This window comes from Prionailurus viverrinus, chromosome B1, assembly GCF_022837055.1.
Source record: "Prionailurus viverrinus isolate Anna chromosome B1, UM_Priviv_1.0, whole genome shotgun sequence".
NCBI lineage: Eukaryota > Metazoa > Chordata > Mammalia > Carnivora > Felidae > Prionailurus > Prionailurus viverrinus.
This window is the reverse complement of record NC_062564.1, coordinates 65,960,838-65,986,729: the sequence shown is the minus strand read 5'-3', so window position 1 is coordinate 65,986,729 and position 25,892 is coordinate 65,960,838. Positions and strand designations below refer to the sequence as shown.

The following is a 25,892-nucleotide window of genomic DNA, read 5'->3' as shown; positions in this document are numbered from 1 at the left end:
TCATTAAAACATATCATTAGAAACTAATCACTAGAGAAATGTGATCACAACAGGAAGTTAATATAATTGTACATAAACATAAATTGTACAAGTTAGTCTTTTTTAAAATTAATTCGGGTAATTCTATATTTCTTTTTTTTTTTTTGCTGTTAGTTTTTTTTATTTTTTAACAAGTTACTCTTTATAACAGAATTGTGATTTAAAATACGCTTGCTGAAAGATCAATTTTTTTGAGATTACCTACTACTCTTTTAAATGAATCATAGAAACCTGAGGTCCAGGCTGGCAGCCACTGAGATCAGAGTCATCTTCTTGAATAGATCCAAATATTTAAGCTGTTATTAATTCCCTGTTGCTCTTATATAATTCCCTAATCAATCCCCCAAATATAGCATGTACATGGAAACAGAACATATGTTTGTAATAATTAGAAAGAAAAACTGGAAAGTATGTCCAGAGTAAAAAAGAAATATTCTGGATTTATAGATTCTTCCCCACCCCCATGCCCAGTCCATCATTCTTGTTTATATTTTCAAGGGCCACCACCCTTTCACTTAATTTCTTCCTTCACTGTTCTTCACAGCATGTTTTTTTCTTTTTATTTAATAGAACTTTATTGATGTATAATACACATACCATATCATTCACTCATTTAATCTATGATAAGTATTAGTAAATTTAGAAATTATGGAAATCAAAATGAGTAAATTATAGAAATCAGTAAATTTGCAGAGTTGTGCAATCATCAGAACAATTCTATTTGAAAGCATTTCCATCACCTCAGAGACCCTTTCCTCTCATTTGCAGACAACCCTGCTTCTCACCCACATCTCCAGGAAACTGCTAATGTACTTTCTGCTTTTATAGGCAGACATTTCAAATAACTAAAATCTTTCACTATGTGATCTTTTGGGTCTGATGTCTTTCTATTAGCACAGTATTTTGAAATTCATCCATGCTTTATCATATGTCAGTAGTGTTATGCCTGAAGATGTTTCATTGTAGCACTTTCTATTAGTTTCTAGGGCTGTCTTAACAAAATACAGACCTGGTGGCTTAAAACAACAAACATTTATTCTTTCACAGTTCTGGAAGGGAGAAGTCTAAGTTCAAGGTGGCAGAGCCATGCTATCTTGAAGGTTCTAAGAGAAGATCCTTCCTTGCCTCCTTCCAGCTGCTGGTGGTTGCCAGCAACCACTGGGGTTCAGTGGCTTGTGAGGCATCCATCTATTCTTTGCCTTCATTGTCACATGAACAATTTCCATGGGTCTGGGCAAGTTGGGACAGACTTTTACATATATAATGAATTAGAAGAAGGCAGCAAAGACACCTCTAACTCAAGCAAAGTGACTGTTTAATACTCTTTAAGGAGACCCATAGCCTAGAAGTTCATTCTCAAATGACCTCCCATGAAAAGCTAGCTGCTGAGTAAGATAGGCTTGAGAAATACAAAGAGGTTCTTATACTGTTTGTCATATTTCTTAGAGACCAGCAGGGAAAAAAAATCATAAAAAAACCTTCACTGTGTGTAGTCTGGGACCACACGATATAGTCCAGGTACCTGGTTTACAGTACCCTTTGGTCCAACCTCTTATGTTTATGCTATTATGTAAAATAAACAGTATTATATCATATGGTGGACTTTTATAGAAGTTCGAACATTTCCACTTCGCACCAATCATTTCAGGATCTGGATTTCTTTTAAATTTTTTTAACATTTATTTATTTATTTATTTTTGAGAGAGAGAAAGAGAGAGAGAGAGAGAGAGAGAGAGACAGAGGGAGACAGAGAGAGAGCACAAGCAGGATGGGGGCAGAGAGACAGGGAGACACAGAATCCGAAGCAGACTCCAGGCTCTGAGCTGTCAGCACAGAGCCCAACGTGGGGCTCAAACCCATAAACCATGAGATCATGGCCTGAGCCGAAGTTGGACACTCAACCAACTGAGCCACTCAGGCGCCCCTCAGCATATAGATTTCTTACCTACATGCATTACCTTCATGCTGAAAAGTATTGCTAGGAGACAAATGCAAATAAAGAACTTAAGTTTATGCATTAAAAACCACAAACTCACTGCAGTTTAGGTTTCTCTTATACTAATAAATTATTTATTTTAGGTTTCCCTTATAGTAATAAATTACTTTATTTATTTTATTCCCAAGGTCAGTGTCTTAGTAGATTGATTAAAGTTACAATTTGCATGGTAAGAGATAGACTGCTCTCTTTTCATTAATGGAAACTAGATAAGCAGAAAACCATACTTTAAAAAAGCTCAAAAATTATCGAAATGCGAAGTCATAGCCCCATTTCCAAGTTGTCACAGCCTCCCTAGAGTCATAAAGGTAACTTCGATTAATCTGATAGAAAAAGTTATGTAATATTTTACTTTAAAATCTTAAATTTAAGATTAAGATTTCAAGTTAACCAGTGTTAAAAAACAAAACAAAACAAAACAAACAAAAAAAAAAAAAACAAAAAGCAAATTTGTGTCTGGCTGGTCTTCTTTATTCCAAAACCTACAACCTATGAATGATTTTTTTTAAGGTGTATCACACTGACCTACACCATAACCTATATCTGACCTCTGAGCTCCAATAACTTCAGCCTTATCTCTGCCTCTTTTTTTTTTTTGCAATGGTTCTATGTCCTAAGACCCCAGTGTATTTTTCACTTGGCACTTGTATTTGACTAAGCTTTATTTCTACTCTCAAATTATGAATTGGTTTTATATTATGAAATTCCTTTTCTATTCTCTGTATTTATGAATGGCTTTTACATGAACACCATTTAAATTATTTCACAGAATTCTCCCCCCACTCACATATATGTCTTAAGCCAATATACTACCTGTTAACTGCTAGTGCAAGTAATGCCAAAATGGAACTAAACACAGGCAGTTTCTTAGACATCAAAGTCAATTAATGATCAATCATGAACATATATAGGGGCCAATACGTGATCCTTATCTTCTGGAAAATTATGTATAAAAGAACTCCACAAATAAAAAGAATCAATATTTTCATTGGTTGTGTAAATAAATAGAATAGTAATGGTGTTTTCCATCAGGCAGAAAATCTATCGAATGAAGCCAATGACATTTGGTTCCACTTCAACACATCCTGGAAAATTACATTATAGAGCTGTCAAACACAAATTCCAACCAAAATGTCATGTTTGTACAAAAGCAGCAATCTGAAGGACAAAGTGAATCTTCCCTTACCCTAGAACCTCCAAGGCTGAATTTCATATTATTTAACTGTATTTTCTTATGGATGAACTAGTTTTCATAGTAATTTTAGCCTTCTTTGACATAAGGCAGAAATAAATGCTAATACCACATCTTTGGTAACTCAATAGAAAGTATAAAGCTGGCATATTTTATAATTGTCTCTAATTATAATTAAAATAAAATCAAAAGTTTACTCTCTTTAATAAAGAAGCAAACTACCCAGAATACTTAATTTTTTAAAGTTGGCTTAAAGGAAGAAATGTATAATTTTTTACTCCACTTTTAGGCATGCCAAGTTGATTCTGCCCCCTCGCCATATAATCACCTCAATCACCTAGGAAGCTTAGTGGTTAAGTTCCGCTTCACTCTGAATTTTCATTCACTGACCAAGAATAAGATTGAAGCACAAGCCATATAGTATTCATTATTTTCCACCAGTTCATTACTCCTTGTTTGTACATCACTCTTCCCTTTTATCCTGATCCATTATTTTTAGCCTTTGGACACTGACCTTGTGTATTTGCTTGAGTCAGACTTCTCTCTTCCCCTTCCTGAATGAATCCTTGTTGCATAAGATTGGTTTAAATCACCAAAACTTGCTCAGATATTCTATCTCCAGTATCCTCATTTCCTATTACTTGTAAACTCAGATTCATAAAATGACAAAAATGAAAGTATCTTTATGGACAAGAATTGTGTGTGTGTGTGTGTGTGTGTGTGTGTGTGTATGTATTTCATTTTTGGATTTTATTCCCAGCATATAAAAAGTACCTGACACACGGACACCTGTATGTAAATATTTGTTTAATAAATGTATTCTTTTTCCAGATTTAATTATTGTCTAAACTTAAATGCATTCCTGCAAAACATGATTATCCAAGATTGCCCAATATCATTCAATTCTTGCCTCTGTTTATACCTGCCCTGTTCTACCTACTAGCCCAATATCATCTGTTATGGACATAGTAGAAGAAAATTATTTTCCACAAGTGAAATACTAGTTTAAAAATGCAAATCATGAAACTACAATTCCAAAACTTTGACCCTAAAACATGTAAATGTAGAAAATTAAATAAATTACACAAGAGCAATTATTGCTAAAACTTAAGGTATGTACTTTTAGCAAGTAGTATGTATTTCTCTATCAATTAATATTTTATCAGAGGTTTCACATTGGGCCATTAATTTGAAAATAAAAATAGTTCAATTTAATACTGTAAAACCTGAAATAAATGTAAATTATGAATTATCTGTAGATTTTAACTATCCATCCTTTCTTTAACACCTATGGTCATGTGTTTTCAAAGAAAAGGGAGGGGATGTTTTTCAAGGAAGAATAGCTGAAAACAGTCTCTGGTGATGAACTCTACATATTTAAGACCATGAATGCTAAGTAACTTGAAAGTTTTAATAGATAAACACTGGTTTAGCTTAAGTAACATTTTCCTAGCTCAAGTTAGTAAGGCTTTCATTTTAGGTAACCATTAATTTTTATGACTCCTCTCTTCAATGTTTATGATTTTACTTCTAATACAATTATTAATATCTAAAATAAATACACAAAACAAAACAAACTAACAAAATGGCTTTCAGGGCAATTCAAACTGATTCCCCAAACTCTTTCAGAAACCTCAAGAATATATTCTTCAGGGCCACATGGTGCTCTACCCTCTCATAGTTGCTCAGTGTCTCCTAATCCTGCATATGTTTTGAAATTGCCCTTACTTATCTCTCATTTACCATTTTTCTCTCTTTCTTTACCTACAACAATCATCATTTTAAAAACTCAGTGGACTAATAAAAATAGACATTGTCACAATTTTTATATTAATAATTTTGAGTGGCTCATTCCCATACTAACTCATTTAGTTTTCATCAGGTCTATGTATACTTTCTACCTTAGAAATAAATCATTGAAGATTAGAGTAAGAAACTGATTTTTTCCAGATCATTCATTCAGTAAATAAAACTGGACTTGAAACCACCCAATCTTTGAATGGTTTGGTTTCTCTATGTATCCCCAGTGTTCAGCCCAGAGCCCACTGTACAAGCAGAAATTAAATACATTGTTGGGTAAATGAATAAATGGATGTATAGCTGAGCAAATATTTCTGAGATTGGTGCTTATCCCACTAAAACATGATGCATGTCTTTGTACTGCATATATTTGCAGAGATTCATTATATGTGTTAGTGGTCAATTTAGTTAGTAGGATAGTCGAATGGGAAGAGTACATCAATAGAAACTCTCAAAAACAATTTCAGCTCAAAAAAACTTGCCATTTTTACCACTCTTCATGCACTTAGTATACTCACTAATATATAATGCTGACATTCTCTATGTTACCCTTCAGTATATTTGGGGAAACTGTTATATGTAATGAAATATATGCTTCCCATGAATCTATTTTATTTGATATTATGTAAGCTAGTTGTACATATAATTGTATGATATAGTTTAAATAAATAGTACTTAAGCCAATGTAAGAAGTAAAAACAAGATTATAATAATTTACTTGAAATTCTATATGTTTTATAAATTTTATTGGCATGTATTTACTTTATAAAGGCAAGTTACTAAAATTACAACTAAATTTAATAGGACAAAAATTATAAATACTAGAGAAAAATAATAGAAATATAGAATGATTCTGAGTACAGATTACTTTCTCTTTGTCTTTATAATTATTACAGCTTATAGAACCCAACTGAATATTGTAGATGATGTTCCACAGGTATACTTTTGGAATACTTTTGAAATTATATTAGCCATTATTAACACTATACCTAAGGGAAAATTGGCTCTACCAAAAAGATTATCAAATGATGTACTTTTTCATGTTTTAAATTAAAAAAACAATATTTATATATATAGTATAACCTTGTTAATTATCTCCTGCTAGAGCCAATATTTTCCTTTAAAGAGTCAAATATTGATCCCAATGAAGTATAATGTCTAATAACATACATAAATTGGAATACAAGAGACCAGGTTTAAGATAAAAAAGAGTAATGGAAACAGGAAGCCCATTTAGGAACTTGACTATTATAAAGAGCTAGTGTTGTGCTTGAAAAATTTAATAGAATCGAGTACATAATATAAGGGTGTGGGGTTATATGAGATGATCTTTTGAGGACAGGCAGGATTCTGTAACTATAGGAAAGCAAACAACTGTTCTACTTTAGTATATAAAATAATGTGCAACATAATGTATCTTTTTTGTCTGAGGAATGTAATATAAAAACTAGAAATATAAGGCTGCCTATAAGAATGAAATCAGCTATAACTAAGAAAAACTAGAAAGCATTTGTTCATAAATTTGAAAATCAGATGCTACGCTGTCAAATGTCCATCTGTTCTGTTTATGGCAATACAATAAATAAAGAATTAAGACCAGATGTTAATCAATTAAGATAAAGTTCCCATGTAAGAAGAAATTAGACTATGTTTTGTTTATTCACAATTGGTATACCACTCTATTGTCTTTATCTGACATTCAAAGTAATGAAGCAAGGATATTCTTACTATCAAATCATTATTCTATATGATTCTATTACTACCTATCCCTGTAACTGCTATTCCTATCTTCCTAAGACTTCTCTTTATCCAAGTAGCCAACTATTTTACTAATTAATAGTAGTACAAACTCTTGCTAATAGTTAATTAGTCTTTATATTATATTTTAAAAATCATTTAGTGATTTCTATTTCCTGAATGCACTCTTACTGTTAAAAAAAAATGGATCTTTTTATTCAAAATGAAATCAATATATAAGCCTAATTTCAAAATTTTAGCATGCCAGATTTTTTCTCACAAAAAGTTATGGACTGTTACTCCACAAAAGTTCTTTCAGATACTAAAACAGAATTAACCATAAAAACAGTTCTGGGGCACCTGGGTGACTCAGTCAGTTAAGTGTGCGACTTCAGCTCAGGTCATGATTTTGTGATTTGTGAATTCAAGCCCTACGTCGGGCTCTGTGTTGACAGCTCAGAGCCGAGAGCCTGCTTGGGATTCTGTGTCTCCCTCTCTCCTTTCCCTTTACTTGATCGTGCTCTGTGTCTCTCTCTCTCAAAAATAAATAGACATAAAAAAATAAAAAAAAACAGTTCTCTATATTGCATCCAGTTACATTATGAACATCTTTCTAAATTAGGTTTACTGATAAAAAATATAGGATTCATCATGTAATTTTCATTTTATGAGCTTTATTGAGATATAAATTATATATAATAAACTGCATCCACTTGAAATAAAAAATGTGGTGAGTTTTAAAAATTGTATACTACTTTACCAACACCACCAGACAAACAATTTCCATTACCCCTAAAATATCCCTTGTGTCTCATCACTCTTTCTTCCATCCCCAGTTATAAGGAACTACTGATTATTTTTTGTTCACATAAATTAGATTGAATTTTCTAAAATTATATATATATATACTTTTATATAAACCTTTAAAATTATATATATTTAGAAATATATACATATATAGATGATTTCTTTTAAGTATCAGAAGTAATTTTGAAATTCATCCTGCTGTTGCTTGTTTCAGAGATTGGTTACTTTTGATTGCTATTATTCCATTACAAAGATATGCCATAGTTGTTTTATAATTCATCAGTTGATACACGCAGAATTTTTTCAGGTTTGGCTATTATGGATAACTCCATCAATATTCATTTACAAGTCTTTGTGTGGACATACCTTTTAATGTCTCTTGTGTAAATGACTAGGGGTAAAATTGCTGGATTATGTGGTAGGTATTTTCTTAGCATTTAAGAAATCCTTAAGTCATTTTAAGAAATTACCAAGCCATTTTCCAAAATAGTGTGTAATTTACATTTAATCATCAATACGCAAGAGTTCCAGTTGTTCCACATCCTCATCAAGGCTTTGTACTGCCAGTCTTTTTAAATTTCCCCCCAAAATATATTTTAATAAATGTTTCAATAAAGTTCTCCCAGATAAATCTTGTTTGACACCATTACTTAGGAAATGCAAATGATAACTACATAAAGAAAATATTACCAAATGTTTACCACTGAATTTATTTAGCTTCCTTGTTGAAAACTTACCAAATATAAGTGGATCTACTCAAACTCTATTTTGTTCCACTGATCTATAGGTCTATCCTTTTGCCAAGTCCACATTCTTGATCAGAATTAGCAAACTATGACCTATAGGTTAAGTTGGGCATACTGCCAATACTTATAAATTTATTTCACAAGCTCATTTGTTTATGTATTCCTGTGTAGCTTCTAGGATAATAGCAAAGTTCAGTAATTGTGGAGAGACCATATATATGGCCTGCAAATGGTAAAGTGTTTACTATCCATCCCTTTCAGAATAATCTATGAAACCAAAGTCTGGATTATTGTAAATTTATATCTTGAAGTCAGGTAGTGTTTTTCCTCCAAATTTGTTCTCCTATTTTAAATTTACTTGGTCAGTTGTTTACACTTCCATATTAACCTTAAAAGTGATATATAAAATACACAAATACACACCCCACAACTTTTTTATACATTTATCTGTCAGTGAACACTTGGGTTGCTTCTGCAATTTGGCTATTATAAATAATGTTGTAATAAACATAGGGGGGCATATATATTTTTGAACTAGTGCTTTTGAATTAGTGTTCAAAAGAATGAAATCTTGGCTTCTGGGAAGATGGCGGCGTAGGAGGATGCTGAGCTCACTGCGTCCTGCGTATCACTTAGATTCCACCCACTCCTGCCTAAATAACCCAGAAAATCTCCAGAAGACTAGCAGAATGGATTCTCTGGAGCCAAACGTAGACTAGAAGTCCACGGAAGAGGGTAGGAAGGGCGGAGAGGCCGTGCACACAACATGAACTGGCGGGAGGGAGCCAGGGCAGGGGGCAGCTGGCCAGCAAAGCAGAGCCCCGAGTCTGGCCTGCAAAAGTGGAGGGGCCGGACAGAGTGTGTTCGGACAGCAAGTCTGACTTAACACCTGGACGGTTATAAGTTAACAGCTCTGCTTGGAGAGCAGGAGGGCTGGAGGACAAAGGGAGGGAGAATTGTTGAGCCCCAGACAACAGAGCTCAGCTTGGCGGGGAACAAAGGCGCTGGCCAGCACCATCTCCCTCACCCATCCCCCAGCCAAAATCCCAAAGGGAACCGGTTCCTGCCAGGGAACTGGCTTGCATGGCACAAACATCAAACGCTGCAGATCCATCCCTCTGGCGGGTCTGACTCCCCCAGGTGCCACAGGGCCCCTCCCGAAGCAGATCACCAAAGGAGAAGCAAGCAGAGCCTGCCCCTCCCGACCCCGTGCACCTTGCGAATCCACCCAGCTAATACACCAGATCCCCAGCACCACAAGCCTGGCAGTGTGCAAGTAGCCCAGACGGGCCATGCCACCCCACACTGAATCCTGCCCCTAGGAGAGGGAAAGAGAAGACACACACCAGTCTGGCTGTGGCCCCAGTGGTGGGCTGGGGGCACACATCAGGTCTGACTGCGGCCCCGCCCACCAACGCAAGTTATTCAAGACAGCATAGGGAAAGTACCCCGCAGTTCCGCACCACTCCAGGGACTAACCAAAATGATGAAACAGAAGAATTCCCTTAAAAAAAAACTCCAGGAAATAATGACAACTAAGGAACTGATCAAAAACGATTTAAACAATATAACAGAAAGTGAATTTAGAATAATAGTCATAAAATTAATTCCTCGTCTTGAAAACAGTATAAAGGACAGCAGATAATCTATTGCTACAGAGATCAAGGGACTAAGGAACAGCCAGAAGGAGCTAAAAAATGCTAATAATGAGCTGCAAAATAAAATGGAGACGACCACAGCTCGGATTGAAGAGGCAGAGGAGAGAATAGGTGAACTAGAAGATAAAGTTATGGAAAAAGAAGAAGCTGAGAAAAAGAGAGATAAAAAAAATCCAGGAGTATGAGGGGAAAATTAGAGAACTAAGTGATGCACTAAAGAGAAATAATCTACGCATAATTGGTATTCCAGAGGAGGAAGAGAGAGGGAAAGGTGCTGAAGGGGTACTTGAAGAAATAATAGCTGAGAACTTCCCTGATCTGGGGAAGGAAAAAGGCATTGAAATCCAAGAGGCACAGAGAACTCCCTTCAGACATAACTTGAATCGATCTTCTGCATGACATGTCATATTGAAACTGGCAAAATACAAGGATAAAGAGAAAATTCTGAAAGCAGCTAGGGACAAATATGCTCTAACATATAAAGGGAGACCTATAAGACTCGTGACCGATCTCTCTACTGAAACTTGGCAGGCCAGAAAGGAATGGCAGGAGATCGTCAAAGTGCTGAACGGAAAAAATATGCAGCCAAGAATCCTTTATCCAGCAAGTCTGTCATTTAGAATAGAAGGAGAGATAAAGGTCTTCCCAAACAAACAAAAACTGAAGGAATTCATCACCATTAAACCAGCCCTACAAGAGATCCTAAGGGGGATCCTGTGAGACAAAGTACCAGAGACATCACTACAAGCATGAAACTTACAGACATCACAATGACTCTAAACCCATATCTTTCTATAATAACACTGGACTAAATGCGTCAACCAAAAGACAGGGTATCAAATGGATAAAAAAACAAGACCCATCTATTTGCTGTCTACAAGAGACTCATTTTAGACCTGAGGACACCTTCAGATTGAAAGTGAGGGGATGGAGAACTATTTATCATGCCACTGGAAGTCAAAAGAAAGCTGGAGTAGCCATACTTATATCAGACACACTAGACTTTAAATTAAAGGCTGTAACAAGAGATGAAGAAGGACATTATATAATAATTACAGGGTCTAACAATCAAGAAGAACTAACAATTATAAATGTCTATGCACTGAATACGGGAGCCCCCAAATATATAAAACAATTACTCACAAACATAAGCAACCTTATTGATAAGACTGTGGTAACTGCAGGGGACTATAACACCCCACTCACAGCAATGGATAGATCATCTAGACACACGGTCAATAAAGAAACAAGGGCCCTGAATGAGACATTGGATCAGATGGACTTGACAGATATATTTAGAACTCTGCATCCCAAAGCAACAGAATATACTTTCTTCTTGAGTGCACATGGAACATTCTCCAAGATAGATCATATACTGGGTTACAAAACAGCCCCTCATAAGTATACAAGAATTGAAATCATACCATGGATACTTTCAGACCACAATGCTATGAAGATTGAAATCAACCACAGGAAAAAGTCTGGAAAACCTCCAAAAGCATGGAGGTTAACGAACACCCTACTGAAGACTGAGTGAGTCAACCAGGAAATTAGAGAAGAAATTAAAAAATATATGGAAACAAACGAAACTGAAAATACAACAATCCAAACACTTTGGGATGCAGCAAGGCAGTCCTGAGAGGAATATATATTGCAATCCAGGCCTATCTCAAGAAACAAGAAAAATCCCAAATACAAAATCTAACAGCACACCTAAAGGAAATAGATGCAGAGCAGCAAAGACACCCCAAACCCAGCAGAAGAGAAATAATAAAGATCAGAGTGGAAATAAACAATATAGAATCTAAAAAAACTATAGATATGTCATTTTCAAATATCTTTTCCCATTCCGTTGGTTGCCTTTTAGTTTTGTTGGTTGTTTCCTTTGCTGTGCAGAAGCTTTTTATCTTCATAAGGTCCCAGTAATTCATTTTTGCTTTTAATTCCCTTGCCTTTGGGGATGTGTCAAGTAAGAAATTGCTACGGCTGAGGTCAGAGAGGTCTTTTCCTGCTTTCTCCTCTAGGGTTTTGATGGTTTCCTGTCTCACATTCAGGTCCTTTATCCATTTTGAGTTTATTTTTGTGAATGGTGTGAGAAAGTGGTCTAGTTTCAACCTTCTGCTGATGAATGGATAAAGAAATCGTGGTTTATATACACAATGGAGTACTACGTGGCAATGAGAAAGAACGAAATATGGCCCTTTGTAGCAACGTGGATGGAACTGGAGAGTGTGATGCTAAGTGAAATAAGCCATACAGAGAAAGACAGATACCATATGGTTTCACTCATATGTGGATCCTGAGAAACCTAACAGAAACCCATGGAGGAGGGGAAGGAAAAAAAAAAGAGGTTAGAGTGGGAGAGAGCCAAAGCATAAGAGACTCTTAAAAACTGAGAAGAAACTGAGGGTTGATGGGGGGTGGAGGGAGGGGAGGGTGGGTGATGGGTATTGAGGAGGGCACCTTTTGGGATGAGCACTGGGTGTTGTATGGAAACCAATTTGACAATAAATTTCATATATTGAAAAAAAACAAAATAAAAAAAATTAAAAAACTGTAGAGCAGATCAATGAAACCAAGAGTTGGATTTTTGAAAAAATAAACAAAATTGATAAACCTCTAGCCAGGCTTCTCAAAAAGAAAAGGGAGATGACCCAAATAGATAAAATCATGAATGAAAATGGAATTATTACAACCAATCCCTCAGAGATACAAGCAATTATCAGGGAATACTATGAAAAATTATATGCCAACAAAGTGGACAACTTGGAAGAAATGGACAAATTCCTAAATACCCACACACTTCCAAAACTCAAACAGGAGGAAATAGAAAGCTTGAACAGACCCATTACCAGCGAAGAAATTGAATCAGTTATCAAAAATCTCCCAACAAATCAGAGTCCAGGACCAGATGGCTTCCCTGGAGAATTCTACCAGACGTTTAAAGCAGAGATAATACCTATCCTTCTCCAGCTATTCCAAAAAATAGAAAGGGTAGGAAAACTTCCAGACTCATTCTATGAAGCCAGGATTACTTTGATTCCTAAACCAGACAGAGACCCAGTAAAAAAAGAGAACTACAGGCCAATATCCCTGATGAATATGGATGCAAAAATTCTCAATAAGATCCTAGCAAATCGAATTCAACAGCATATAAAAAGAATTATTCACCATGATCAAATGGGATTCATTCCTGGGATGCAGGGCTGGTTCAACATTCGCAAATCAACCAATGTGATACATCATATTAATAAAAGAAAAGATAAGAACCATATGATCCTGTCAATCAATGCAGAAAAAGCACTTGACAAAATTCAGCATCCTTTCTTAATAAAAACCCTCAAGAAAGTCGGGGTAGAAGGAACATACTTAAACATCATCAAAGCCATTTATGAAAAGCCCACAGCTAACATCATCCTCAATGGGGAAAAACTGAGAGCTTTTTCCTGAGATCAGGAACACGACAGGGATGTCCACTTTCACCTCTGTTGTTTAAAATAGTGTTGGAAGTTCTAGCATCAGCAATTAGACAACAAAAGGAAATCAAGGGCATCAAAATTGGCAAAGATGAAGTCAAGCTTTCACTTTTTGCAGGTGACATGATATTATACATGAAAAATCTGATAGACTCCACCAAAAGTCTGCTAGAACTGATACATGAATTCAGCAAAGTCACATGATACAAAATTAATGTACAGAAATCAGTTGCATTCTTATACACTAATAATGAAGCAACAGAAAGACAAAGAAACTGATCCCATTCACAGTTGCACCAAGAAGCATAAAATACCTAGGAATAAATCTAACCAAAGATGTACAAGATCTGTATGCTGAAAACTATAGAAAGCTTATGAAGGAAATTGAAGAAGATATAAAGAAATGGAAAAACATTCCATGCTCATGGGTTGGAAGAATAAATATCGTTAAAATGTCAATACTACCCAAAGCTATTTACACATTCAATGCAATCCCAATCAAAATTGCACCAGCATTCTTCTCAAAGCTAGAACAAGCAATCCTAAAATTCATATGGAACCACAAAAGGCCCTGAATAGCCAAAGGAATTTTGAAGAAGAAGACCAAAGCAGGAGGCATCACAATCCCAGACTTTAGCCTCTACTACAAAGCTGTAATCATCAAGACAGCATGGTATTGGCACAATAACAGACACACGGACCAATGGAATAGAATAGAAACCCCAGAATTAGACCCACTAAAGTATGGCCAACTAATCTTTGATAAAGCAGGAAAGAATACACAATGCAAAAAAGACAGTCTTTTTAACAAATGGTGCTGGGAGAACTGGACAGCAACATGCAGAAGATTGAAACTAGACCACTTTCTCACACCATTTGCAAAAATAAACTCAAAATGGATGAAGGATCTGAATGTGAGACAGGAAACCATCAAAACCCTAGAGGAGAAAGCGGAAAAAAACTCTCTGACCTCAACTGCAGCAATTTCTTACTTGACACGTCTCCAAAGGCAAGGGAATTAAAAGCAAAATGAACTATTGGGACCTCATGAAGATACAAAGCTTCTGCACTGCAAAGGAAACAATCAACAAAACTAAAAGGCAACCAATGGAATGGGAAAAGATATTTGCCAATGACATATCAGACAAAGGGCTAGTATCCAAAATCTATAAAGAACTCACCTAAATCCACACCCAAAAAAGAAATAATCCAGTGAAGAAATGGGCATAAGACATGAATAGACACTTCTCTAAAGAACACATCCAGGGGCGCCTGGGTGGCTCAGTCGGTTGACTGTCCGACTTCAGCTCAGGTCACGATCTCAAGGTCTGTGAGTTCGAGCCCCGCGTCAGGCTCTGGGCTGGTGGCTCAGAGCCTGGAGCCTGCTTCCGATTCTGTGTCTCCCTCTCTCTCTGCCCCTCCCCCGTTCATGCTCTGTCTCTCTCTGTCTCAAAAATAAATAAATGTTAAAAAAATTTTTTTAAAAATAAAAAAAAAAAAAGAACACATCCAGATGGCCAACAGGCACATGAAAAGATGCTCAACATCGGGTTGGCTGTCGTTTAAGTGTCCGACTTCAGCTCAGGTCATGATCTCACACTCCATGAGTTCAATAACCCCTCTTCGGGTTCTGTACTGACCGCTCAAATCCTGGAGCCTGCTTCTGATTCTGTGTCTCCCTCTCTCTCTGCCCCTCCCCTGCTCATGCTCTGTCTCTCTCTGTCTCAAAAATAAATAAAAACATTTTAAAAATTAAAAAAAATAAAGTTTTATTTTCTAGTAATGTCAACACTAGAGTCATTTTTGGTATATGCCACTTCTCTTCTCCTTGAGAAAATGATTCCATCTACCTGGAAGTTTATATGTCAATTAATTTGGGATTGTATTTTGAACATTGTAAACATTGTATGGTGGGTATTTGTAATTCTACTTTGTTCTGAAAAGAGTTGATGTTTCTGTCTAGCAAAATCTAAGTTGGCCAAAAAATATGTTGTACACCAAAGGTGTATAGGAGCTTAGATCTCAAATCAGACTACTTTTGGTTTTCTCTGCAAATGCATATACTCTTGGCAAACTCACACACAGAATTCAGTTTCCTACCTTCTCAAGGTCTCCTGGTCACTCTCCGGTGACCCTGATTCTCAGACTCCTCTGGCTTTTTTTGGCAGAGGGGGCAGAGGGGTTCTCATTCTAAAAATACAGCTGTACTTTCTTTTGGTATTTTAGCTACCCATGCCCTAAAACAGGAAACATATTCATGTGGTCGCTTCTTTTAAGGCTGAACTCCTTTCCAAATTTTCCCTGTATTCACTCACTAAGCACAACTCTCAGGTGGTTTTATTTTAAGTTTTGTCCAGAGTTTGCATTTGTTATTTTGCTTGTCCAAAATGATTGGGACATTTTAAATATGAGAAAAATACCTGATCATTTTCAACAGCAATACAGTTATAACAATCACTGATGTTTTTAAGTACCAGTAAGGAATATTTACTTGTATTTAGTAGACTTGTTTAATATTAGTGATCTATGAAATGCTCATGGTGACAAAATATTAGGTATAGAATGTTTATCTTGGCATATTTCTATTAAAATCATGTGTAAATTTAATGTAAGTCTGACTCTTGAATGTTTCTTATTCATTCAAAATTCCCAGATTTTTATGTCTAAATTTTATTTTTGTTGCAATGACAAAAGTTATTTAACAATAGTATTTATAATTTAATACAGTTGACCCTTGAGCAACACAAATTTGAATTATGTGAGTCCACTCTTATGTGGATTTTTCTTGATACTATACAGTTTTGTAAATGTATTTTCTCTTCCTTATAGTGTTCTTAATATTATCTTTTCTCGAGCTTCCTTTAATACAAGAATGCAGTAATAATACATATTACATACAGGATATGTGCTAATTGACTGTTTATGTTATTAGCAAGCCTTCCAGTCAATAGTAGGCTATTTATTAATAGTTAAGTTTTGGGGAAGTCAAAGGTTATACATGTATTTTCAATGGCACAGGAAGGTGGTGTCCCTAGCCCCTGTGTTCAAGGGTCAGGTGTACATAGTTCACATTAGATTATATAAATGAACTTCACTGAAGCTAATTCAGTTATAAGTTAAATGTGCATCTTCCTTTATTTTGAGAATTCCAACATAGTATTAAAATGTTGCCATAATACAATATATATTGAATAGTCTAAAGAACCTACATGTTCCTTCAAGACTTTGTTCTGAAAGAACATAATAATAGGAAACAGCCTCATTTATTGTACCTCACATTTAGAGAAAGACCTTTAAGACTTGTTCTTGATACTGCTTCTAAATAGTACACTCATTTCCATAGTCTTTCATGTTTTATTAGAGCTCTCAAATTATAACCTTTGCCAAATACTGAGCTCAGTTCAACATTTCTCAGTGGTTAATACAAAACTCTCTTTCTAATTCCTTAAACTGTCACCTAATATCCTTATTGTCTTGCTTCCCTGCACCTGTTGGTAATTCCCAAACATTCAAATGTCAGGTGATGGGGTTTGCAAGCTGTAAGGGCTTTCATCTTACTGTAGGTAGTGTTTTACCCATTACTAGTATGCCTCTTTTTATGGGCAGGATAATGATATTCATGGGAAACTGCCTGCTAGAGAACTAGGCTGAATATTGCAGCAAATCTGCATCACAATGCACTGCCCTCTTTTTACTACTGTGAGATAGGAATAGAACTTTAAGGACATTTCTTACGACCTTCACTGTGTAGTTCATGTAGAAAATTGGTTTGGGATCTGATTATTTAGGAGAATATCTCACAAGAATATTAATCGAGTAATAACATGCACAATTTGTAACTTGCTTTTTTATTCCTTCTGATCTCCTAAGCTTCTTTTTTTCTTCTTTTTAAACAAATATTTCCATTTTGAAAATTAAATGGAAGAAATAGACCAGGTGCAGAATAACTTTTCTAAGACATATGTTTCTATGCTGACATAAAAAGGATAAAGCAGTGGTTTCAGGAAGAAGCAATACAAAAGAAGAGAAAAACATTTGATTATATTCTGACCTGGTATAGTCACAGGTGAGTAATCTAATAATGATACTTCTATGGTTTGTCTGGGGAATCCACACACCCAATTTCAGGACCACAGTCATTAATGTTTTGGATGTCATGGCATGTGGGTAGCGATGAACAGGTACCAAACAAGCAAAAGTTTAAGATTATAATGCAGGCAAAATATTTAGCAGTCAACATGTATTTGTTGATTTCAGGCAATCATTTGTGGCCAAAAATTCAAGGAGAAAAAAAAAACAGATATGACTCCAGACTGTATAAAACTAGAGCCACACATAGTAAACAGAGTATTTACATAATACCAAATTTTAAATTGTGAACTATGGTAAATGCTATGAAAGAAAAGCACAGGGAAATATGTGGCCATATAACTAAGGGATGAGGTTGGGTTGTAGGCTTAATGAAGGCTCTTTTTTTTTAATATTTTTTTATATTATATATAATATATATAATAATATATATATATAATAAATATATATATTTATTATATATATATATTTAATATTTTTTAATATTTATTTTAATATTTTTTTAATAAATAATATGTTTATTTATTTTTGAGAGAGAGAGACAGAGCATGAGTGGGGGAAGAGCAGGGAGAGGGAGATACAGAATCTGAAGCAGGCTCTGAGCTGTCAGCACAGAGCCCGATGTGGGGCTTGAACTCACAAACTGTGAGATCATGACCTGAGCTGAAACTGGAGGCTCAACCGACTGAGCCACCCAGGCACCCCAATGAAGGCTCTTTTGAGAAACTAACACTGAGTGGTAAACTAAAGGTCAAGTGGGAATTAACCAAGAGCAAAGGGAAAAAGTAGCCATCAATGTAGAAACTATAGCAGTTTTTCAAGGATTGAAGTGGCATTGGACACAATTTTGAGAAACCACTAAGAGTTTGTTGTAACTAAAACAAAAAGATCACATGGAAAATAAGCTCAAAGTGACTAAATGATACAGAATTTTGAAATCATATTAAAGTTTGAATTTTTATTCTATAAGCTATGATAGAGATTTGGAGTTAGAAAAAGAACACTGACATGCTCAGATTTGCATTTTTGATGCAGTATCTGTGGTATGAGTGCAGTGGCCATACTGGATGAAACGTGTGAATATCAGAAAACTAATTTGAAAACTATTACCTTTAGGAGGAGATCTGATTTGATGAAACGTTGAACCAGCATAATGGTATGGTAAATGGTAAGAAAGTAATTACTTGGGAGATACTTGGTAAGTTAAATATAGTGAACTTGGTAACAGACGACTTTTTCTATAAGCAGACCATTATTAAAATTATAAGGTTTCTGACTTGAACAACAGTTGATTAAAGATTCTTTCACTGAGATGAGAAACACTTTCTTAATGCCTCTTATTCATGGGGAAAGTTTTCTCTATGGTGAATGTGAAGTATTGTTGAGATATTCTAGAGATAAGTTGGAATAATCTATTGGCTATATAAGTATGGAACGCAAAAGAGAAATCTGGAATGGAGATGTAAATTTTTCATTTGTGTTTAGGTGGCAAATGAAGTCATGAATATGAATGTAATCTGCTTCAATATCCTGTCTCAAATTCAATTTTTTAATGTTTTTTTATTTTTGAGAGAAAGAGAGAGAGACAGAATGTGAACAGGGAAGGGGCAGAGAGAGAGACACAGAATCTGAAGCAGGCTCCAGGCTCTAAGTTGTCAGCACAGAGCCCACCACTTGGCTGGAACCCACAAACCACAAGATCATGACCTGAGCCAAAGTTGGCCGCTTAGCTGACTGAGCCAACCAGGTGCCCCTCCTGTCTCAAACTGAAAAATAAACCAGATCTTAAAAAGAAGTTAAAGAAAGAAACCGATGAAGAAAAGTGAGGCCCATTATATGCAATAAATATCTTTATTTTCTTGCAACTACATGTAAGACCCTGAAGAAGCTGATACTAAAACTCAATAACAATACTTCCCCTCAAAACATTGTAGTCTAGTGTGTCATATGTGTGTGTGTGTGTGTGTGTGTGTGTGTGTGTGTGTAGATATATAAATAAATTATAGGTAAATTTTTCATCAAGTAATTTCTTCTCTTTTATTAGAAACTATTTGCTTTAAAAAAAAAGAAAGAAACTATTTGCCTTAAGGGAGTGCATGGGTGGCTCATTTGGCTAAGCATCTGACTCCTGATTTCAGCTCAGGTCATGAACTCACAGTTCGACTTCAAGCCCTACATCCGGTTCTGCACTGTGTCAGCATGGAGCCTGCTTGGAATTCTCTCTCCCTTTCTCTTTGTCCCTACCCCACTCATACACTTGTGCTATAAATAAAGAAAGAAAGAATCAATCAATTTTTGCTCTAAACATGTTGACTACTTTTAAAAGCTTTTTAGTTTATACATATTTAATTCTGAAATCTTTTTCAAAGTACAAGTATATACAACAACAGCAAAAGCTCTGAATCTTCTTAGAGCAATCTAAGTTTAATAAATTGCTTACAAATATCCTTTTAAAAGATTTAGGTATAAACTATGCTGTTTAACCAACTTTTGCATGCAATTACAAAGTTTCCAAAGGAAATATAGCTATGATATTGTCCAAAGAATCCCAAGAAACAGCTAGGAATGTAGGTAGCTGTGTCTTTCTGTGAGGGTGAGGGCTTACAAGTAGAGAATTTGAGACTGATGTTTTAAACATGTTGCATTACACATTGCATTTTATCACCATACTTACAGAAATTGCAGATCAGTTTACATGCAATCACAAATATCGACATTCCTAGGCCACTATGTAGGTTCGTATAATAATCCAAAACTAATGTTTTACGTGCAACCACTCACATTCAATTTCAAATGAACTAGATATGTCACAAAATGTAAAGCAAAAACAACAATATCTAATTATACATATGGGTCTCTGTCTGACCACAGGCATAATTAAACTATCACTTTATTAGAATATCAGGAAATCTATTTAAGCCTAAAATTGTTCTAACTTTGATGGAAATCAAGGGCACAGAAATATATAACTAAATCATAACAGGTATATATATGTCTTTATTAAATGCATTTCCCTACTTTGCAACAAGACATACACTTCCCTGTAATTTGCATTTAATGTATTAATTAACATGGGAAAGGAAATATATTGAGATCCTTCCTTCATTGTTGTTACCATCAGCAATAATGAGATATCATTAGCTGATCAATTTTAAGTTACAACAAGAATAAACCAGAAAATAAACTGTAGAATATAAACCATTAAAAAAGCTACACTTTATAAAAATAAAATCAATCGCCAGGTTTTCTTGTTTTGTTTTGTTTTGTTTTGTTTTGTTTTGTTTTGTTTTGTTTTGTTTTAGGTATGTGCACAACACTGTAAGAAGAGCGAACAAAAAGTGACATTCTTAAAAATACAGTAGAGAAGATCTTAATCAGTTTAGCTCCTTCCTCAGGGAGGAGTAAAGTATGTAGCCCAGTCTTTTTTATCTCACATCACAAGTAAAACCACCTAGAAAGTAAGAGACAAAGTCTCCCTGCAGGTATAAATAGATTAGATAGATAGATAGATAGATAGATAGATAGATGATAGATAGATAAAATGCTGATGTTGCTAGCACCTTCAGAGCCATTTTATGAATATTTGAATCGAGGGGCTAAATTCCTGTTATGAGTTGACACATTCAATGCTGTTAAACTGAGCACTTGTAGATTAAATGCTTATGCTGGTAATTGGTAAAAACAGTTTGCCCATTTTGTTCAAACTGTCCATCAGCTCATTACTTCATATTCTTTTCCTGCTGAGAAATAGGTAATATCCATTATAAAATGAGAATAAAATTGTATGATAAATGAATAAATCAATGATCAGGCGTTCAATTCTCCTGGTGTTCACTGTAGTTACCAAAATGTCTCCATTATTCCCACTGCATGTAAATTAATAGGCATTGTATCTAATCCATATTATCAAAATTCAATTTAAACTGGAATATTATCTATGTCAAAGCTTTTTTTTTTAAGTTTATTTATTTATTTAGAGACAGAGAAAAGACAAGTGGGGAAGGGGCAGAAAGAGAGGGAGTTAGGCAGGGAGAGAGGGGAATCCCAATCTACACTGTCAGCTTGGAGCCCAATGTGTGGCTTGAACTCACAAACCATGAGATCATGACCTGAGCTGAAGTTGGATGCTTAACCGACTAAGCCACCCAGGCACCCCTCTATGTCAAATATTTTAAATTGATCTGTGGTATGCCACATGAAATCAAGTAAAAAGTACAATTTGATGATTTTTCTTAATTTTATTTAGGTAACTGCAGGAATTAAGTTACACAAGAACTTCTAGATTGCAAATATATAGATTTTTAACTATGTTTAAATATTAAGGTATGTTTTCTATAAATATTTAACCTTATTACAAGAAAAGAACAGCTTTCTTTCCAAGCCAATATTTCACACTCTTCAAATTATTAAATGTTTGTTATGAAAAAACATGATTATCCTCTATGATAACATACAAAAAACCAGATAAAAGGTCATTTCCTTTACTAATCTAGAATTACTTTATAATTTTGGCATTTTTTTCAAAATACACATAGACGCATTAATGTCAATAATGTGCTCTCTGGGCACCTGAATGGCTCAGTCGGTTGAGGGTCTGACTTCGGCTCAGGCCATGATCTAGCAGTTTGTGGGTTTGAGCCTTGTGTCAGGCTCTGTGCTGATGATAGCTCAGAACCCAGAGCCTGCTTCAGATTCTGTGTCTCCCTCTCTCTCTGTCCCTCCTCCACTCACGCTCGCTCTCTCTCTCTCTCTCTCTCTCTCTCTCTCTGTCTCTCAAAATTAAACATTAAAAAAATAATGATAATGTGCTCTTGACAACCAGATTCACAGTGCAGAACAAAAAACCACAGATATTTGCCATTATTTTCAGGAGGGGAAGATTATAATGTATGCTGAGCCCAAATCTTCAAACAGTTTATTAAAACTTGAGTGAAACATATATATATATATATATATATATATATATATATATACACACACACACACACACACACACACACACACACACACACACATATATTTACATCAATCAAACTAGGACTCAAAACACTCTTTAAAAATAAGCATTTTCTGTTCATTACCCATTTGGTATGATCGTCAATAATCACTTTTTATGCTGTAACGTTGATGGTTTTTTGCTGACAATGTCAGACAATAAGCAAGTAAATTATATAAGTAGATAATGACAAGGCATAGTAAGTTTCATAAAAAGAATAGAATTGTTCAATGAATGAAGAAAAGATTAAGACACAGCTGAAGGGCTACAAGAGAAGTTACCACTTAATAAGGGGTACATTTGAGGCTTTTAATCAGAACCATTGTCTAGGATTTATGATATAGATTTATATATGCTATCTTATTTAGATCATAAATATTTGGTAAAAGAGAATTACTTCACAGATGAGGAAATTGAGGTACAGACAGGCAATGACAACTCTTCATGTGGAGATAGGTCTCACACGACGGGTTTGTAGTGACTAAGGTACTAAAAGAGCTGACACAATCACAGAACATGTTAACAGTTTAAGATTCCAGAGGTGGGAACTTAAAAAAATTAAAATTAAAATTAATAATAATTAAAATTAAAATTAAAAATAATAATGTCCACAGTGGAAACTTTGATACAAGTAGTTGAAGTAAAATGGAAGTAAAAATTATTTATACTGGAAAAAAAACCCAATGGACACTTTCGTAGTAGTTTTGATGGGGTGTCCCAAATATTTTAAAATTTTGTATTTATGGAAGACTTGGTTTTAAGAGGAAACTGCTGAACAAGAGAGCTAAATATCAAATTAATCCTGGAAATAAAAAAAAAACAGAGCATGTGGGGAAATAAAACCCATAAAACAATAATTATGGATATAGACTCCAAAAACAAATTTCCTACCTTCAAATCTTAACTTCATCATTAACTCGTTTGACATTTACTTGTACTGTATACCTCAGATTCTTCACTTGTGAAATGAGAAAGGTAATAGTAATTATTACCTAGTATTAAGTGAATCAGTATGTGCAAAGTGCTTAGAACTTTACCCCGATTAATCCTAGGCACACTATTTATTACTACTACTGTTAGTATTGGTACTGGCACCACTACTACTGCAACCACTATTACTGTATTGACATGGTCAGATGGGTTGAAGGAGGGAACTTTGATAGGATCTTGTAAAATTAGAGGTTGGGAAGCAGGTTAGAAGAACAAATGAATGAAGTTTCTCCTCCTAGTTCTATGTTGGGTTATACGAGAATGAGTAAAAATTCCTACTGGAGTGAGCTTAAAGGCAAGTGGATTCCTTAGGAGAGACTCAGGTATCAGCTACAGATGTACACATTTTGTAAACTATTGAAAAGATTTTAGTAAACATTTTCTTAAATGGTAGGAAAAAATAAATGAAGGAGTTCAGCATCTGCTTAGATATAAACTGATGCAATAATTAATACATTAGGAAATATATATGTAAACTTATTCAGAAGAGACTGCAGAGAAATAAGGAGTTGGAAAAAATATGACAAATTAAAATAAAAGTAATATAAAATGGAAAAAAAATAAAAATTCAAAAGAAATACCAAAAAAACACAATGAGTAGGGGAGGAAATATTCAAGAGAAAAATGGCATATATTGCCATATTCAGGAAGCTTCACAAATTCCAAGCATGATAAAGAAGCATATCACACCTAAACACACTGAAATGAAACTGGTAAACACCCAAAAAATTAAAGGAGTTAAGCATACAAATAATCACAATTATAGAGAATAAAAAACTTTAAAATAGGAAACATTGAATCTATAGTTGAGTAAAGCTCTTCAAAATTCTGAGCAAATTTGCCAAACTAGAATTTTGAAGTTAAGTATCATTCAAGAACAAGAATTAGATGAACTAGGCATTCTTGGACAAATAAGCCTTAAAGAATTCATCACTGATCATTTTCACTGAAATAACTTCTAAAGAGTGCTCTCCTGGAAAAAAAAAATTGAACAAAGACAAAATGCAATAATAATAATGACTAGATCAGAAAAAAAAAAACTACAATGTGGATATAAGATACTGGAAAACAATAGCATTAGATAGCACCATAGTAATATAATTTAATTGATTTTAAGATCTATATGTTATTCAGGTGGAAGAAAAAATAGTGATTAACTTTCAACTATATTGTTGTTGAAGAAACACTATATACATATTAATGGTAGCATCTAAGAGAGGGAGAGAATGATGAGAAGGAGGAGGAGGAGAAGAAGAAGAAGAGGAAAGGGAGGAGGAGGTGAAGGAATAGGAGGAGGAGAAAAGATGAAAAGAAAGAAAAGGAAGGAAGGAGGGGAGGGTGGGAAAGAGAGAGAGAAAGACAGAGAGAAAGGGAAAGAGAAAGAAATAGAAAGAAGGGATATTTTTCAAAAATTAAATAAACCAACCAGGTAGACATTATAGCAAGAGTCATACTATATAAAAATCATCTAAAGTCATGTTTATAAAATCATCATAAGTGGATTTAAAAAAAGAGAAAAAGAATTAACAGTATATATTTTACTAGGCATTCACCAAGACAATAAAGAAGATATAATAGGGAAGAAAAATAGAAACAACCAAAGAAGAGCACAAATAGCTTTATCAGGAAAAAAATAGACATGAAGGAAAAGTGAACATTATTAGAGATATAAAATTTTATGTGACAATCAACTGTATTATTAATATTTGTATTCCAAAATAAAGTAACAATAGAAGGAATAACAACCCCCCCACACACACACAAACTAATAAATTCCCTTTCATGATGGGAGGTATTAATACTCTTTAAGTGATTCATCAAATAAACCAAAAGGCAAATAATAAATAAAATTTTAAAAATTAAGCAAACTTGATCTCCCAAAAGTCAAATATAAAAGATTCCACCCTCAAATTTAAGGATGCACAGTTATATGTAACTTTAACAAATACTGACCATGTAGTAAGACTCAAAACATGTTAGATAATTGATGCTTTTCAGACTAATATTGTTTTAGAATTACACAGTTAAATTAGAATTTGCCAAGAGATGACAAATAATCATTACAAAGGCAAATAGATTGCATGCTGGCAAATAAAGGATTGGGGAGGAATAATAACATACAGGAAATAAAACATATCAGAAAATCAGAAAGGGGAGGCACCCAATGTCTGCCTTTAGGATGTAAAAGACATTACGGAGTAAGAGACACAGCTAGAACTGTCTAGTCTCAAACATCCCAGTTCAGCACAGATATGTGGTATCAGAAGTGACTACTGGATTTAGACAATTTCTAGGATAGTCTATTGGAAGGTGGTTTACTTGTGGAGGGTAGTGATGAGTGACAGTCTCAGGAGTATGGGAACTCA

General features: G+C 34.7%; 1 protein-coding gene across 6 annotated transcripts in view; it reads right to left on the bottom strand.

The window, feature by feature from the left end:
* The window catches only part of FSTL5 (follistatin like 5), a 1,137,298-nt gene that overhangs the window by 930,042 nt on the left and 181,364 nt on the right, over positions 1-25,892 (bottom strand). The window lies entirely within an intron of this gene.